Genomic DNA, 16,957 nt, shown 5'->3' on the forward strand with positions numbered 1-16,957 from the left:
TCGCTATACGGAAGGTACTCTTCCCACTGCCATTTTACAGTGAGGAAACAGAGGCACAAAAAGGTGACATCACACAGCCAGTAGGTGGTAGAGCTGGTCTTTAACCCTGTGTAGTCTGACTCTAATACACACACTCTTAACCATCACACCAAGAGTCTCTCCAGGGGGCTCTGTGCCAGCCAGACGAGCTTGTATCTCCAGTTCTGGAAGCTTCGGAGTTGGCTTTTTAAACTCCGCGTTGTTTTCTTTTTGCTCTGTGCCCAGGCTAGAGTGCACTGGTGCAGTCTCGGCTCACTGCAACCTCTGCCTCCCAGGTTCAAGCGATTCTCCTGCCTTAGCCTTCTGAGTAGCTGGGACTACAGGCATCCGCTACCACTTCCGGCTAATTTTTGTATTTTTAGGAGAGACAGGTTTCACCGTGTTGGCCAGGCTGGTCTCAAACTCTTGACCTCAGGTGATCTGCTCGCCTTGGCCTCCCGAAGTGCTGGGATTACAGGCATGAGCCACCGTGCCTGGTTCCCATTGCTTTCTAATTGTTCCAATTTCCATTCATTTCCAGGTCAGCCCCTCTGCACTTCCCTTATCCCAGTTACTCCAGGGCCTTCTCCCTTTCCTTCCTGACTTCTCGCCTCTTCAGTTTGGGTGGATTTAGGACAGAGTGGGAAGGAGGGAAGTAAGGCTTACTGAGTTCCTACTACCTACGAATAATTTTGCAAATATGATCTCATTTAATCCTTAAAACTTATGTGGTTATTTTTTATTTTTTATTTTTATAATGAGATAATGAGAAAACTGAGGCTGAGAGGTATTTGACTTGCCCAAGATTACCCACTTATGCAAGTGGTAGAGCCAGGAATGGTCTGACCTCAGTCTGTTTTCTTTTTTCTTTCTTTTTTTTTTTTTTTTTTTTTTGTGACGGAGTCTCACTCTGTCCCCCAGGCTGGCGTGCACTGGCGTGATCTCAGCTCACTGCAAGCTCCGCCTCCCAGGTTCACACCATTCTCCTGCCTCAGCCTCCCGAGTAGCTGGGACTACAGGCGCCCACCACCCCACCCAGCTAATTTTTTTTTGTTTTTCTTTTTGTTTTTAGTAGAGACAGGGTTTCACCATGTTAGCCAGGATGATCTCGATCTCCTGACCTCATGATCCACTGCCTCGGACTCCCAAAGTGCTGGGATTACAGGTGTGAGCCACCACACCTGGCTGACCTTGGTCTGTTTTCACAGTGACATGTCACCTCAGGACGATCAGTCTGTTATGGCTTTGCATCTATTTCTAGCTGGGCATTTTTCACAGTGTTAACCATTTGATCAGGTGTGGCAAGTATCTGTCATGTGTGCACAACCTGCCCTTCTCATGTCCCTGGCAGACATTACTAGTGGATCACAGTACACTCTCCTGCTGTGTGCCTGGATCTGCTCTCAACATTGTGGTCTAGGCCATCATTACCAAACCCTTTGAGATGGCATTTGATATAAAAATCAGGCTGGGTGCAGTGGCTCACACCTGTAATCCTGTGCTTTGGGAAGCCAGGGCAGGAGGATCTCTTGAGTCCAGGAGTTGGAGACAAGCCTGGGCAACAAAGCAAGTCTCCATCTCTATAACATTAAAAAATAAACATTAGGCCAGGCGTGGTGGCTCACACCTGTAATCCCAGCACTTTGGGAGGCCGAGGCAGGTGGATCACGAGGTCAGGAGATCAAGACCATTCTTGCTAACATGGTGAAACACCGTCTCCACTAAAAAATACAAAAAATTAGCCAGGCATGGTGGCGGGCTCCCTGTAGTCCCAGCTACTCGAGAGGCGAAGGCAGGAGAATGGCATGAACCCAGGAGGCAGAGCTTGCAGTGAGCCAAGATCACGCCACTGCTCTCCAGCCTGGGTGACAGAGTGAGACTCCATCTCAAAAAAATAAATAAATAAATAAGTAAAATAAAAATAAAAATTAGCCAGGCATGGTGGTGCATGGCTATAATCCCTGCTACTCAGGTGGCTGAGGTGGAAGGGTTGCTTTAGCCCAGTAGTTCAAGGCTGCAGTGAGCTATGATCGTGCCATTGCACTCCAGACTAGGTGACAGAGAGAGACCTTGTTTCTAAAAAAACTCCAAACAACAACAAAACAACAACAACAACAACAACAACAAAAATCAGATGCCACTCTTGTGATAGTCATCTTGAGGAAAAGGCAACAACTTCTGATTCCTTGGTCTCCAATCTCAACCTCAAATGGCCTACCAGTAACAAGGGGGAATCAAGAAACCCCTCAATCTGGCTGAAAAAAAAACCCAACCCAAAGTTTAGCCTCCTCCCCAAACACAACCAGTTTTGGAAGTTGCCCTTTCTGGATTAAATATTACCTCGGTGCTATTAAATTGCAACTCTCAACTTTTACTCTTCAGAGACCTGCAAAGACAGAAGAGGCTAAGCATTCTCATGGGCGTCCCTAGATTTCAAGGTTGGAAAAACATTTTGCTGAGAAGTAAAGCAGTTTAGTAGCTTGTAGCCACCAGGGCTGCCAACTCCCACCAGTGATAGCTTCATGGCGTCAGGCATGTTGTGGCTGAAATAGGACTGAAGGTAGGCACAGACCCCCGTGTATCTACCCATGGTGAGTCCACGTCCTTTCTTCCTGCTCAGAAAAGTTTGTCAGTGACTGAAAGTGACATTTCTTTCAAGGACCTCCTAGAATCTGCTCTGATTTCTCTAGAATCAAGTATTTGTGTATCAAGCAAGTATCAAGACTTGTGTGCTCTCGCACCTCTTGATTGGTCCTGACACATCAGTGTCCCACCCCAGCAGTGAGAACCATTGCCCTAAGCCAGGAGGCCAGAAATGACCACTCCCCTTTCCAGTGCCCAGAGCCTCTTCCATGATGCCTGGTACTGAGTCCTACACACCGTGAATACTTGCTCTAGAAGTGAAATCTTGAATCCTTGAGCTTGTTGCCTCCACAGTCTGCTTAAGACATTTCCTGGTTTTCCTGACCAGCTCTGTCCCCCCTCTTTCTGATAACAGCACCCCATTTTCCTTGGGAGAACAATTTGGCTTTTACTCTCATGGCCGTGGGATTTGTTGAGGAGAAACAAGTGCCTCCAAGCAGGGTAACCAGAGGCAACACACACTAATTGAGTTCTACCCCACCCCTTCCAATACTCTCAAATTCCACCTCAATTATAATTGTTTCAGAGCACTTATTAGGGTCTGACTCTTGTCTGCCCACTAGAATGTAAGCTTTAAGATGGCAAGGACTCAGTCCATTTTGATTACTCATGATGCCTCAATTCTTACAATGGTGCCTAGAACATAGTAAGTGCTCAATAAAGACTTGTCAAATGAATAAATTGTGACTTGACTTTGGCAAAAGAGAGTCTAAAGGAGAGCCTTTCTTTCCACTGGCGTTGTTAAAGGGATAGAACAAAAATCTGCCCTGAGAAGAGCCTGCCTGAGAATGAAGACTGCACAGAAGAAAGCAGACCTGAGAGGTGAACAGAGAAAGATTCCTGATAACGCTGGTCATCTGGATCCAGCTATGTCTGAAGCCAGAACTAGAACTACTGCTTAGATGGCTGCTTTCTCATTTATTCTACTATGAGTAATTCACCTGTTAGGTGCTGGGTAATACTTTGGCAAATAAACATCCATGATCCCTGCCTTCATATTCCAGAGGAGGAACTAGACAGCATAAAAGCAAGCAAATGAACAAAAGCTATAACCATTAACCATGATAAAGGCTGTAAAGAAATGTCATATGATGGCTAGGTGCAGTGGCTCAGGCCTGTAATACCAACACCCTGGGAGGCTGAGGTGGGAGGATCGCTTGGGTCCAGGAGGTCAAAGCTGCAGTGAGCCGTGATCATGCCACTGCACTCCAGCCTGAGTGACAGAGTGAGATCTTGTCTCAGAAAAAAACCCCATAACAAAAACCCAAAAAACTTGAAGATTGAGAAGAAGTACCCCTGCCCCACCAATGAAGACGAGGTGTTCCAAGCAGAAGAAACAGCATACGCAAAGGCCCTGAGGTTGGAGGAAGCTTGGTATGTGTATGTGTGAAGATGCCAGAATCCTGGCACGTACAGAGTGAGGAAACACCTGGCTTGAGACAGAGCTGGACATTAGCACATATCTTAGCCTAGAACTTGGAGATCAAGGTGAGGCATTTAGATTCTCTCTGATGTGCCCTGAAAAGTGACAGAAGGATCTGGAACAAGGAATGACAATCGCCTTGTGTCTAGACAGATTCCTCTGCCTGCTTAAGGCAAACGCATTGGGACACAGGGTGAAAGAGGACGTAAGGGCTCCAGGTGAGAGAAGACAGTGGACTGGGTGAGCATGGTGATGCTGGACAAGGCAAGGAGTGGGCAGAGGCAAGGACTGTGGTCCAGCTGAATTTTCAGAGGCCCTCTCATGTGCGCCCACTCTTTGGAATCATTCTCATAGATAACCCTATGGGACGCCCACCCCCCAGCCTGGCCCCGCGTCACACTGAGTCATATCTAATCATGGGCTCCCAAGGTGATCTCCTTACCTGCTTTTTTCTGTGTTTTTAAGCTCTTCATTACTTCCTAATTGTCCTGATTTTAGTTCTTTCTTGTTCTTGTCAAACACCCATTTAGAAAATGAGTCATCATTAACTGCACGCCACTCTTCATTTAGAATTAGACCCATTTCACCCTGTCTCTCCTTTTTTCCTCTTCAAAAAAACTGGGGGATTAAAAAAATTACACTTTTCTGACATCCTTTTTTTTTATCTCTTTTGCTAGCACAAATACTATTGGCTGCTCAACTGCCTTAAGGGTTTCTTCTGCAGCCCAAATGAACAGCTTTGTGCTTGCAGCCTTTGATAGCTCCTGGGGGTGTTGATCACTGAGCCAAACCTCCAGGTCTCAGCCTCCCATAGTGGCCTGCTCAGGCATGAGTCAAATCAAGACTAGACCATCAGGGGACAAGAAGCTACTGCTCACCTTGCACGTGAAGCTGGCCTGGCCTTGAGCCACTCCCTGCGCAGTAATCCTAGGCACTTCTAATGTTGCAACTCCAAAAACCAGCAAGACAGGTGCTATCATTCAGTCAATCGACAAACATGTCTACTGGGTCACAAGGCCTCCGCTGGGAGATAGGACAGAGCTAAAGGTAGGCTCTGGATTCAAACTGCCTGAGGCTGCTTTTTTACAGCTAGTAGAATTTGGGACAAATGACTTAACCACTCTGAAGCTCAGTTTCCTCATCTGTAAGTTGGCAGAATACAAACAACCTACTTACAGGGTTGCTTTGTGAATTGAAATGGATGCTATGGAAGCCATTGTCTAGCCATGGGTGATGAGATCTTGAGGGAAATGTACTTTACACAGAGGAAGAGGGATAGACATCAGCTAGTGTCAATGGACGTGGTCACTCAAGCTGAGTTTTCAGATGGGATGAGAAATAAAAAATAAATTGGTCAACTCTCAAGAAGGGGCCTACGGCACAAAGAGAACATACTGTATGATTCCGTCTTATGAAGTTCAAGAGGAAGAACACTACTGATGGTGGTAGATGTCAGAATGGTGGTGACCCATAAGGGTGGGTTATTTTTTACTATTTTTCTGAGACAGGGTCTCACTCTGTTGCCCATGCTGGAGTGCAGTAGCACAATCATAGCTCACTGCAGTCTCAATCTCCTGGGCTCAAGCAATCCTCCAGCCTCAGCTTCCCAAGTAGCTGGGACTGCAGGCATGTGCCACCATGCCCTGCTAATTGTTTTTATTTTTTAGTAGAGATGAGGTCTCACTATGTTGCCTAGGCTAGTCTCAAATTCCTGAGCTCAGGCAATCCTTCCGCCTTGGCCTCCCAAAGTGCTGGGATGATAGGCGTGAGCCACTGCACCTGGTCAAGGGGTGGGCTATCGATTGGGTGGGGCACAGGGATATTGTAGGGTGTTTTGGAAATGCCCTGCATCTTGATGCAGGTGGCAGATACACAGGAGCCTTGTTAAAACACAGCAAGGGTGTACCTTTAATATTAGCACACTTAATTGGGTATAAGTTATGCCTATAACTCTCCTTATAACTCTTGGTATCAAACACCTTATCTGCCCCTTCTACCCAGTTATTTTTCTTCTATCTATCCATCTATTCATCCATCTATCCTCCCATTCACCATTCATTCATCTACCCATTCATCCTTCCTTCCATCCATCCATCTTTCCATTATCCAACCATCCATTCATTCACTCATCGATCTATCCATCATGTAATCATTCACCCTCCATCCATATTTCCTTCCTTCCTTCCTTCCTTCCTCCCTCCCTCCCTTCCTTCCACCCACCCATTTGTCTTTTGGTCCATCCATCCACCCACCCATCCATCCATCCTTCTATTCATCATTCATTCATTTATTCACCAATTTATCCATTTATCCTTCCTTTCTTCCTTCATCCATCCTTTTGCTCCTTCAGAAACTAGTAATGGCCCCTACAATATGCCAGGCATCGAACCAACTCAACTAGGAGGATGTGACGATGAAGAAATCACCATCCTTGCCTTCTCTCAGCTCAGTTCAGGAGACAGAACCCAAATCCACCTCTATGATGCACCATGGAAAGTGCTACAGGGGTGAAATGGAGCCCGGTGCTTACAGCTAGGGAGTCTGGGGGAAGGGATGTGTTTTTCAGAGGAGCTGATGTCTTGGATGAAATGTGAAGGCTGACCTGGTGTTTACTAGTGTAAGGAAGGGCAGTGGCATTCCAGGTGGGGGGAACAGTGTGTGCAAGGCATGGGGCATGAAGGAGCAACTCAAGTTCTAGAACTTGCATATTCAGCCTGTGAGAGTATAAGGAGTGTGGGCAGAAGACTTACAGGTCTTGAGGCTGGTGGGGAGGACCACGTGGTGGAGGATTCTGTGTAGGAGCCAATGGGCCCTGGCTGCATTAACTGCATGGTACTTAGGGAAGGAGGAAACTATTTCTAAGGCAAGGGCCAGCCCCAGACCCTTCTGACATATATAAACAAAAGCCCTTCCAAAGCTATACAGGGACGTCTATCTCTTTTCTCAAAACCTGAAGATGTCTGAGGTCTGGAGGAAAAACAGGCCCTAAGACATGATTAAATATCTACGACATGCTTAGTTATGTGTGCAATTTAGATTTAATAAGAAGGCTCCTGGATTGTATAATAAAATACAAGGAACATGTTACCAGGTGAGGCCTGATCTTTATTTAATTAGATGCTAGCTTCATGTGGCTTCAGGGAATGAGAAAAGGACTTATGGGTTAGGGGATGAATTTTGCAGTAAGATTTATCTATGTCCCCCTCTAGGGCATCTGTTGAAATTACCAAAGGAATATACAAATCAGGGAAAGCCTTTATCAGTGCTGGAAACTAGGGAAGATTGGCATCCACATAAATTCATATAATTTATGCAAAATAGAGTGTGGATGAGATTTGACTGAAAGAAGGTCTGAACAGATTTGTAGAAGGTCATGAAGGAGTAAGTCACCTTCCAGTTAGTGGAAAAGACCCCGGAGCATACAACTGTCAGGAATGGGAAGTAACAAATAGGTTCATTTAAATCCAGCTGGTGCCTCTGGGAAGGATGTAGTATGAGCCGCCATGTTGTGGGGAAGCCCAAGTGGGTGTTAATCCTTGGCTGGTGGCCACTGAGGGGAGCCAGGCACGGCAGACATTAAGGGCATTGCGTTCATTATTTCTCTGATTCCACAATCACCAGAGAAAAGACACCATTTGGCCCAAGGCTGAGCCTCCCGCTGAGGTTGCCCACGATAACCGTCCCCCACTCTGCTTTCCTGGGGGGCTGGAATCCCCAGCTAGAAATGTTCAACTGGGGTAAGTCCAATTTTCCCCTTCTTGCTTCTGTTGGCCTTGATAGGATTAATAGGGCTCATGTAACCTTAGAAACATGGAGGATCAATTCAGATATTATGGGAGAGGGAGTAGAACAAAGAGAAAAATAATTTTAAAAAAATAGAAAACTTTCTTGAGGCTTCAGTCTATAACTGGCTGAGCCGAGTGAGTATCTCGGCCAAATCGAACAAAAATCAATATCAGGAATTTCAGAATAAGAAAAAATTTCTGCAAGTATTTAAGAAAAAAAATGAAGCAAAACCAAACCCCAAACCTCAAACGACCACCACCACTACCCAGGTGATCTTTATAAAGGAACAGAATCAGGCTTGCCACAGATTTCTAAAACTTGATACCACAAGCAAAAGAAGCAAATAGGCAAAAGAGTTGAACAGACACTTCATGAAAGAATATATCCAAAGGACTGGTAAGTAAGCATGTGAAAAGGTGTTCAAAGTCATAAGACATTAGAGAAATACAAATTAAAACCACAGTGAGCTCTCTCTACACACCTGGAATGGCCCAAACCAAACAAAATAAGAATTTAAATCCTGGCAAATTCCAAGTGTCAACAAGGACATGGAGCAAGTGGAACTCTCATGCATGGACGGTGGGAAATTGTGTGGGCATGTTGGGCAACTCTTTGACAGGTTCTTACAGTGTTCACCTCCTATATGATCGAGCAATTCCACACTCACATACATACCTGGGGAAATGAATTCAGTGTCTATGGAAAACACCTGTATAATAACAGTCATCCCAAACTGGAAACCACCCAAATATCTATCATGAGGAAAATGGATAGACAAACTGTGGTACAGTCATTCAATGGACTAATATTCAGACAGAAAAAAATAATTAAAAGGGACAAATTAGTGATAAATACAACATAGGTGAATCTAAAAGAAATAAGACCTAGTGTTCGATAGATCAGTAGGGTGATTTTAGTTATCAATAATACTATTGTACATTTCAAAATGGCTAGAGTGGAATAAAACAGATGTTCCTATCATAAAGAAAAGACACAGCCTGGGCAACATAGTGGGACCCTGTCTCAACAAAAAATAAAATAAAATAAAATAAAAAATTAGCCAGGTGTGATGGTGGCATGCGCCTGTAGTCCCAGCTACTCGGGAGGTTGAGGCAGGAGGACCCCTGGGGCTTGAGAGACTGAGGATGCAGTGAGCTATGACTGTGCCACTGCACTCTGGCCTGGTGACAGAGTGCCCTGTCTCAAAAAAAAAATAAAATAAAGAGTCAAGGTGCTAAATATCCCTATTACCCTGATTTAATCTTCATACATGGTATGAAATGTAACAAATGATCACACATCCGTGAAAATATGTACATCTATTATGTATCAATTGAGAAAAACTTAATGTGGAGTAGAATAAGCCAGACATAGGGTCCAGACTGTGTGATTCCATTTATATGAAGTTCAAGAATAGATAAAACTAAATTGCTATGATCCTAAGGGTGGTTGCACCTGGGGATGGAAGAATGCCTGCAAAGGAGGATAAGGGGACATTCCTGGGTCATGGGAATTGTATTAATCTGTTTTCATGCTGTTGATAACGACATACCTGAGACTGGGTAATTTATAAAGAATAAGAGGTTTAATGGACTCACAGTTCCATATGGCTGGGGAGGCCTCACAATCATGGCAGAAGGCAAAGGAGGAGCAAAGGCATGTCTTACATGGTGGCAGGCAAGAGAGAGAATGAGAGCCAACCATCAGATCTCACGAGACTTATTCATTACCACAAGAACAATATGGGGGAAAATGCCCCCCTGATTTAATTATCTCCCACCAGGTCCCTCCCACAATGTGGGAATTATGGGAGCTACAATTCAAGATGAGATTTGGGTAGGGACACAGTGAAACCATATCAGGAATATTCAGATTGTGGTCCAAGAATTCTCCACTCTTATATTTACCTTTCAGGTGCCACGAATGTATTCTCAGACAAAAACTTGGAAAGTCTGCCACTTGTGTGCCCTCAAACAAAACAAAATGAAAAACTCAAATGCAAGCCCTTGTTGACCCAACAATAAATCAAAACAAATAATCCAAGAATGGGGAGATCATGGATTTTAAGAACTGATATTGAGCAACAAAACCAGAAAAACGAAAAATAAATCTATGTATATTTTTGTTAATAGTTACTGACAATGCAAATATAAAAACAATTATCTAAAGTGGCATCTGTTAAATAAAACTATTTTATTAATACTAATAATTTGAATCTAAGCTCCTAGAATACAACGAAAGAAATTCTGAAACTAGGGAAAGAAGAGAAGAAATAAATCTTAAGGAAATAAACAGATTTAGGAAAAAAAGATGAATGTTCACGGAGAGTTATGGAGTTATTGACCAGACAGAAGAAATGATCTAAATTTTCATAATGGAGGACTATATGACAGAATATTACACAGTCCACAATATTATGTCCTTTTTTTAATCTGGATTCTTTCAATTATAGGGTAGCTGACCTCAAGTGAACCTCATATTCCTCATTTGTAACATAGGGTCATTCATTCATTCAACAAATATTTATTGAGCACCTACTAAGCGCCAGGCACTGTGGAAGGTCCCCAGAACACAGAACGAACACACCAGGGTCCTGCATTCATGTAGCTCACATTCTAGTGTGTAAGGAGGTAATGCTGCTGCAGAGAACATTACGACAGGGTAGAGAAACAGAGGGGGACAGGATATGCTGGAGTGGTCAGCAAATAGCTCTTTGAAGAAGAATCACTTCATCAGAGACCTGACAGAGATGAGAAAATGAGAAAATGAGGAGCCCTTGGAAGGCTTTGAGTAGGGGAATGATGTCATCCCACTCCTATTTTAATAGAATCCTTCTATGTGGGATCATAAATGTAAGGTCACTCAAGGATTCATGGACAACGGGGTCAAGGGATTGACAAAATATGGTACACAACCATCATGAAATACGGGTTTTTGTTTTGTTTTTTGAGACTGGGTCTTGCTCCATCACCCAGGCTAGAGTGCAGTGGCAGGATCCTAGCTTACTGTAGCCTCGAACACCTGAGCTCAAGTGATTTTTCTCACCTCAGCCTCCTGAGTACCTGTGACTACAGGTGTTCACCATTATGCCTGGCTAATTTTTAAAAAACTTTTTGTAGAGACAGGGTCCTGCTGTGTCGCTCAGCCTGGCCTTAAACTCCTGGCCTCCAATGATCTTTCCTCCTTGGCCTCCAAAAGTGCTAGGATTACAAGTGTGAGCTGCTACACCAAGCTGAAAGAATATATTTGAAACTCCACTTGCACCTAGGAGAAAGTAGAGTTCTTTCTGTTGTGGGGGAGGGGAAGGGAGGCAACTGAAATCTTGATTTGGTCCATTGTTTTCTAGTTTTGCTCCGGAGACAGGGCTTTGCGTATGCTGAGACTGTTTCCAATGGACACGGCATGATTTGCTCTGTGTGGCTTCTGCCAAGCTCTCTGCAACTCCATTGGTAGAAACGGACTGAAGGGTCATTACCAAATTCTCGTCCACATAGCCTCTGGTGACCTTTCTGTAGGCAGAGGGTGACAACGCTTTCCTGAAGTCGCCTGCTCTTCCCTGCCTCACCAGGAAAGGTGTCAATGCCTCAGGAGTACTGGCCTGCTGGGACCCCTCCCCAGGGACTTGGTGAGAAGAGGATGCTGTGTCATGAAACATCCCCCCAGGGATTCTCCAGAGGTGCAACCCCTTTCTCCAGCCTTCGAAGCCTAGCTGCTCTAGAGCTGAGACTTCTTTAACTGAGACCCCTGCTTCCTCTCTTGCTGTCCCTAGGGATGGGAGTCAGGAGGGTGCCTGGAAGTACTCTCTTCCTTCATTCACTCATTCATAAATTTATTTACTCAATGCCATCTAATGTGCAAACTCAACAGGTTTAACTCCCACAGGGGAAGTGCTGGGGCACAATGAGGAAGACCATGGACTCTAGACTCAGCCAGCCCTGGGTTCGAATCTTGGCTCTGCCATTTACTCCCTGGCTAGTGTTGGGGAAGTCACTTTATTTCTCGGTGACTCAGTTTCCTTTTCTGTAAAATGGAGATCCTAGTGGTACCTACCTCGTAGAGCTGATAGATTTGTGCACATAAAATACTTAGCCTTGTAATTGGCATATGATGATAAGACAAAATGGTAACTGCCGTTGTTATTATTATTATTGCTAAATCTGCCTGAATTTGAATCCCAGTGATGCCAGTTACTTTTGGATGACTGGAGGGTTATAGAACCTTCTTCTTTAGGGGTGTGGGAGGCGTCAATGAAATAATTCAGGGGAAGTATTTGGAAGAGGGCCTAATATAAGCAAGAAAGTAGTAAGTGTGAAATCAGTACAAAAAGGCTGGCTGGGCATGGTGGCTCATGTCTGTAATCCCAACACTTTGGGAGGCGGCGGCGGGCGGATCATTTGAAATCAAGAGTTGGAGACCAGCCTGGCCAACATGGTGAAACCCCATTTCCACTAAACATACAAAAATTAGCTGGGCGTGGTGGCTTGCACCTGTAATCCCAGCTGCTCAGGACACTGAGGCAGGAGAATTGCTTGAACCTGGGAGGTGGAGGTTGCAGTGAGCCGAGATCACGCCACTGCACTCCAGCCTGGGTGATAGAGCAAGATTCTGTCTTGAAAAAAAAAAAAATTAAAAAAATTTTTTTAAAAAGGCAAATTTTCTCCCAGCGTTTCATGCCACACTGACACCAGGAGAAGAAGGGCAGAGTCCATTTGACCTCGAGGAGGGTGGAAAGAGTGGTGGTTTGGGCCCTCCACTATGGAAAGAACCCCTTGGAGTGACCTGTCTGCTTTGCACATACCTGTTTGTAACCTTCCCACAACCTGCCCACAGGCCTAGACTGTTATGCAGTCAGCAGAGTTGAAGGGGGCACGGTGTAGCCACAGAGAGCATGGACTTCAGAGCAAGACTGATCCAGTTTGAGTCTTGACTCTGCTGCCTCCTAGCTGTGTGACTTGGACATATGCTGTCACTCCTCTCATCTGTAAAATGGGGACAATAATGATGGTGGCTGTCTGGTTGGGTTGGTGAAAGATTAAATGAGATCATTCCACACTGCCTGCACCTCCTATGGGCTAGGCCTAATGGAAGGCACCAGGGAACATCAGTGAATAGGACAGGTATGGTTCCTGGACTTGAACAGGGGACACTGTCACAGTCAGCTTTCAATAACCCTCATCAATCATCAGAATAACTAAATGATGGTGTTTGTCCTCTTTCATTGCTCCAAACAACACAAATAGCCAAGGGCTGGATTAATCATCCTCTTCTCTGAACACTTCTGATCTCAGTTTTCCCAGGTTTGTGAGATGCTTGGTGGCTGATCACTGACACTCTTGTAGAAAAGTCACCAGGCACCAAGATGGCCTGAGACAACCTGGCTGCATTCACGGAGGACACGTCTCTTTCCTGCATCTTAGAACCTGTGGCTATGAGACATCTCAGAGCACACAGGCTGTGTTTATTGAATGAAAGTGAACCTTTGCCAGGGAAGGGGGTTCATTGAGAATGGTTTAGGCCAAGAAATTTCAAAGTTTGCTTTTAGACCAGCTAACAGAATTATCGGAGGGGCATCTGGCTGATGCTTAGTATTTAAGCTCAAAAGAAAAGGGTCGTGAGAGTTTCTGGCAAAATCACTTGGATTTTTCCTGGGAAAATAGACAGGAGGATTGATGGAGGATCCACCAGGGGCTTGCCAGACCTTGGCTACTGACAAATTACAGAGAACTTGGCTCGGAGGGGAGAGATACCTGTGCCCAGCAGGAGCAGTCGGGCCTCGTTTTGTTTCAAGTACTGATAATAAAATAATAGCCCCTTCTACCACTACTATTTATCTGAGCTTTCTGACAACTTGTGAGGCAGGCAGGTTAGGCATAATTTGCTTGAATTATAAATGAGGAAACTGAAGCCCAGAGAAGCTAAGGAACTGCCCAAGGCCATATAGCTAAGTAACTGACAGTTTCTTAGCGCCAAATTGCATGCTGGTGCCACTAACTGTGAGGACTCTAAATAAGTGCATGACCTCAGCCTGGAAGGAAAATGTCACTGTGGTACATTGCAAAAATGATGACAATAGTCTATGACTCCTCCCACTAAGCGGGGAAGTATGTTTCCCCATCCCTTGAATATGGGCTGGTCACAGAACTTGTTTTGACCAGGAGAATACAGCAGAAATGATATTTCTCAGTTCCCAATGTGGGCTTCAGGAGTCTGTATAGCTGCTGTCATGCTCCTAAAATGCTGCCACTACCACATGTACAAGCTTGGACTAGAAGACTGGAGCATAAGAGACCACGTGGAGCAGAGATGACCCATCTCAGCTAAGAACTGTTTGGATCAGCCAGCCTGCAGTTGACCTGGTAGCTGATCACAAGCACATGAGTGAGCCTATCTGAGACCAGAAGTACCACTCATCTGACCCAGCCCAAACTGCCAACTTGCAGAATTGTGAACTTAAATAACTTCAGATAACAAGCATTGGCATTTTGGGGTGGATTGTTACACAGCAAATGCTGACTGATACATGGCAAGGAGAGACAGTTTCAAAGGACCATCATTGACCCAACGTGTCAGACTAGGAGTATCCATAGAGATGGGACCTTCTTCTCTTGGGAGGTCAGAGCCTCAATACATGCCGTCTTATATTCAGCCTTCTTAGAGATCCCCCAATCTGCTTCCAAAATTACGACCACAAATGCCTCTTGCACAATGAACAGATGTTTTGCAGCATGCCTGGACTCTACCTGCTGGATACCGGTAGCACCATCCACCCAAGTTGTGACAACCAAAGATATGTCCAGATGTTGCTAAATATTCCCTGGGGGATACAATCGTCCCTGGTTGAAAACCACTGACATAGCCACCCTCTGATGCCCAAGAAACAGGGCAGAACTTCCTCCATGGCTGAGGACAGCAGAAGGTGGAGAGAGGCAGCTAAAAATAACGCTGCCCAATCAAGAATTATAAATCACCGCGAAGGGAGTGCTCTCGCCCAGATGATTCCATCTGTTTCCAAGTTGGTGGTGGAGATGCCTGGTTAAGCTGGCCTGGAGGGGAAGGCAGAATGGGGAAGAGATGGGGAAAGTGGGGAATAAGTGGAATCAAGGTAGGAGGGCGGGGGATCTGGAAGGCTGAGATGAAAAGAGATAGTGTCTTGGGTTGGTTTCCCCAGAGGCACACTCAGATGAAGATTCCTGCCACTGTGATTTACTGGGAAATGTCCTCAGGAAAAATGACAGAGAAGAGGGGGAAATAGAACCACAAAGGGAAGAGAGCCAAGCAAGCCTGTGATATCAGCAAAGTCCCCTGGAGGCTCAGTCCGGAGGGCAGTACTGCAGACAGCGTAGGCGATACCCTAGAGATGTTCTTGTTAGTGGCAAGGGAGCTGCACCCCCCCAGTCACTGAGGTTCACCCTTTACGGGACACTCATAGAAGAATGCACGTTCCCAGGAACTCAGGTCTCTCCCAGGCAAAGCCTGAGGACAGTCCGCTGCAAAGAGATGCACCTGCCGGCTGTTGGGAGTAAAAACGCACCAAGAGCTGGTATGTTATGCAAACATGGTGAAGAAATCTTAGTGACTGTGCACAGGATAATGACAGTGTCTGCTGTAGACACCCAGAGAAAGAAGCAGACTGAAGAGCAAGAATACATATGCAGCTGCCTTTTATCATACTAAGTGCCAGGTACTGTACCTGTCACTTAATGTATGACCCCAGCTCATGCCCATGATAAGCCAATGAGTTGGTTGTCATTGTTCCCGTTTATAAATGAGCTTCAGGGTAAATGACTGCTCAAGTCACACCTCTGTAAAGTGCCAGAGTAGGATTTGAACTCAGCTCTTCCTGGCACTAAGTTCTTTTTGTTTTTGTTGTTGTTGGGACAGAGTCTCGCTCTGTCGCCCAGGCTGGAGTGCAGTGGCATGATCCTGGCTCACTGCAACCTCCACCTCCGGGGCTCAAGTGATTCTCCTGCCTCAGCCTCCTGAGTAGCTGGGATTACAGGTGCCTGCCACCATGCCTGGCTAATTGTTTTGTATTTTTAAGAAGCCAGGCTGGTCTCAAACTCCTGACTTCAGGGGATCCTCTCACCTCAGCCTCCCAAAGTGTTGGGATTACAGGCATGAGTCACCGTGCCTGGCCCCTGGCACTAAATTCCAACTACTGGGCTATGGGGAAGAGAAAGAGAGATACAGATGAAGAAGTGGAACCTAGAGGTATGTCTTAGATGAGGCAAAAAGAGAGGCTGGGGCTGCTGGGATCCCAGCCTTTCCTTCCATGTCCCCATTCTCCTGCCTTTGCTTCCTTCTGTCTGGAAAAATTAAAAGCTGCCTTGAACCAGTGTCAGCCAGCCTGGCCTATGCAGAGCAGCTCCAGACCAGCTCCTTTAGGTGAAGGGGCCATAAGGAATGGTTGACCCCCAACCCCGCAGTCCTCAGGATTAGGACCTCAGGATTAGGAGGCTGGACAAGCACTGGGGGTGGCAGGAAATAGGGTGACTTGTGGGGTCATGGAAGCTCCCAAGGCAGGGACCCCAGACCCTGATGCCCCCAGAGCATCAGACCCCAGAGGTATTGGGGTCTGAGGTCATTTACACCAAGGTGTAAATGAGGAAGTGGGTGAGGTTAGGGGCTGGATTGGACTGGAGAGCCTATGACCTCGTCTACAGTGGGCACCTATTGCTGCCCTTCCACTTTGACTGCTTGTCCCCAGGTGGGAACATGGAGCCTTCAGTGTCATCAGGCTCTCTGATTTTTCACAAGAAGCTGGACACCTAGATTATTTTGTTAAAAATGTGAAATCCCAAATTATAAATCTTGACAGCTAACCTCAAAAAGCAAACCCAGTCAGGCAAAATATTACAGTGTACATGAAACATGCCCACCTGAGAGCTATTTACATGTGACAACTGGCTTATTGGGTTGAAGAAATGGGGACAGTTAGATGGCAGTGGAAATGGTGAGACCATAATGGTAAACCTTACTTTATAGGACCCTAACTTTAAGAAAACCAGTACCTCTTTCTCTCTTCCATTCCCTTCTCCTCTCTCCAGCCGGCCCCACCCTACCCGTGCCACCTCCTTTTGCCAGAAA

At 45.6% G+C, this 16,957-nt stretch overlaps 1 protein-coding gene across 1 annotated transcript in view; it reads right to left on the reverse strand.

Annotated features, from left to right (window-relative positions):
- NOS1 (nitric oxide synthase 1) overlaps nucleotides 1–16,957 on the reverse strand; it is a 207,583-nt gene that overhangs the window by 177,025 nt on the left and 13,601 nt on the right. The gene's annotated exons all lie outside the window — the stretch shown is intronic.

Source organism: Pongo abelii, chromosome 10 (assembly GCF_028885655.2).
Source record: "Pongo abelii isolate AG06213 chromosome 10, NHGRI_mPonAbe1-v2.0_pri, whole genome shotgun sequence".
In the NCBI taxonomy this organism is placed as follows: domain Eukaryota; kingdom Metazoa; phylum Chordata; class Mammalia; order Primates; family Hominidae; genus Pongo; species Pongo abelii.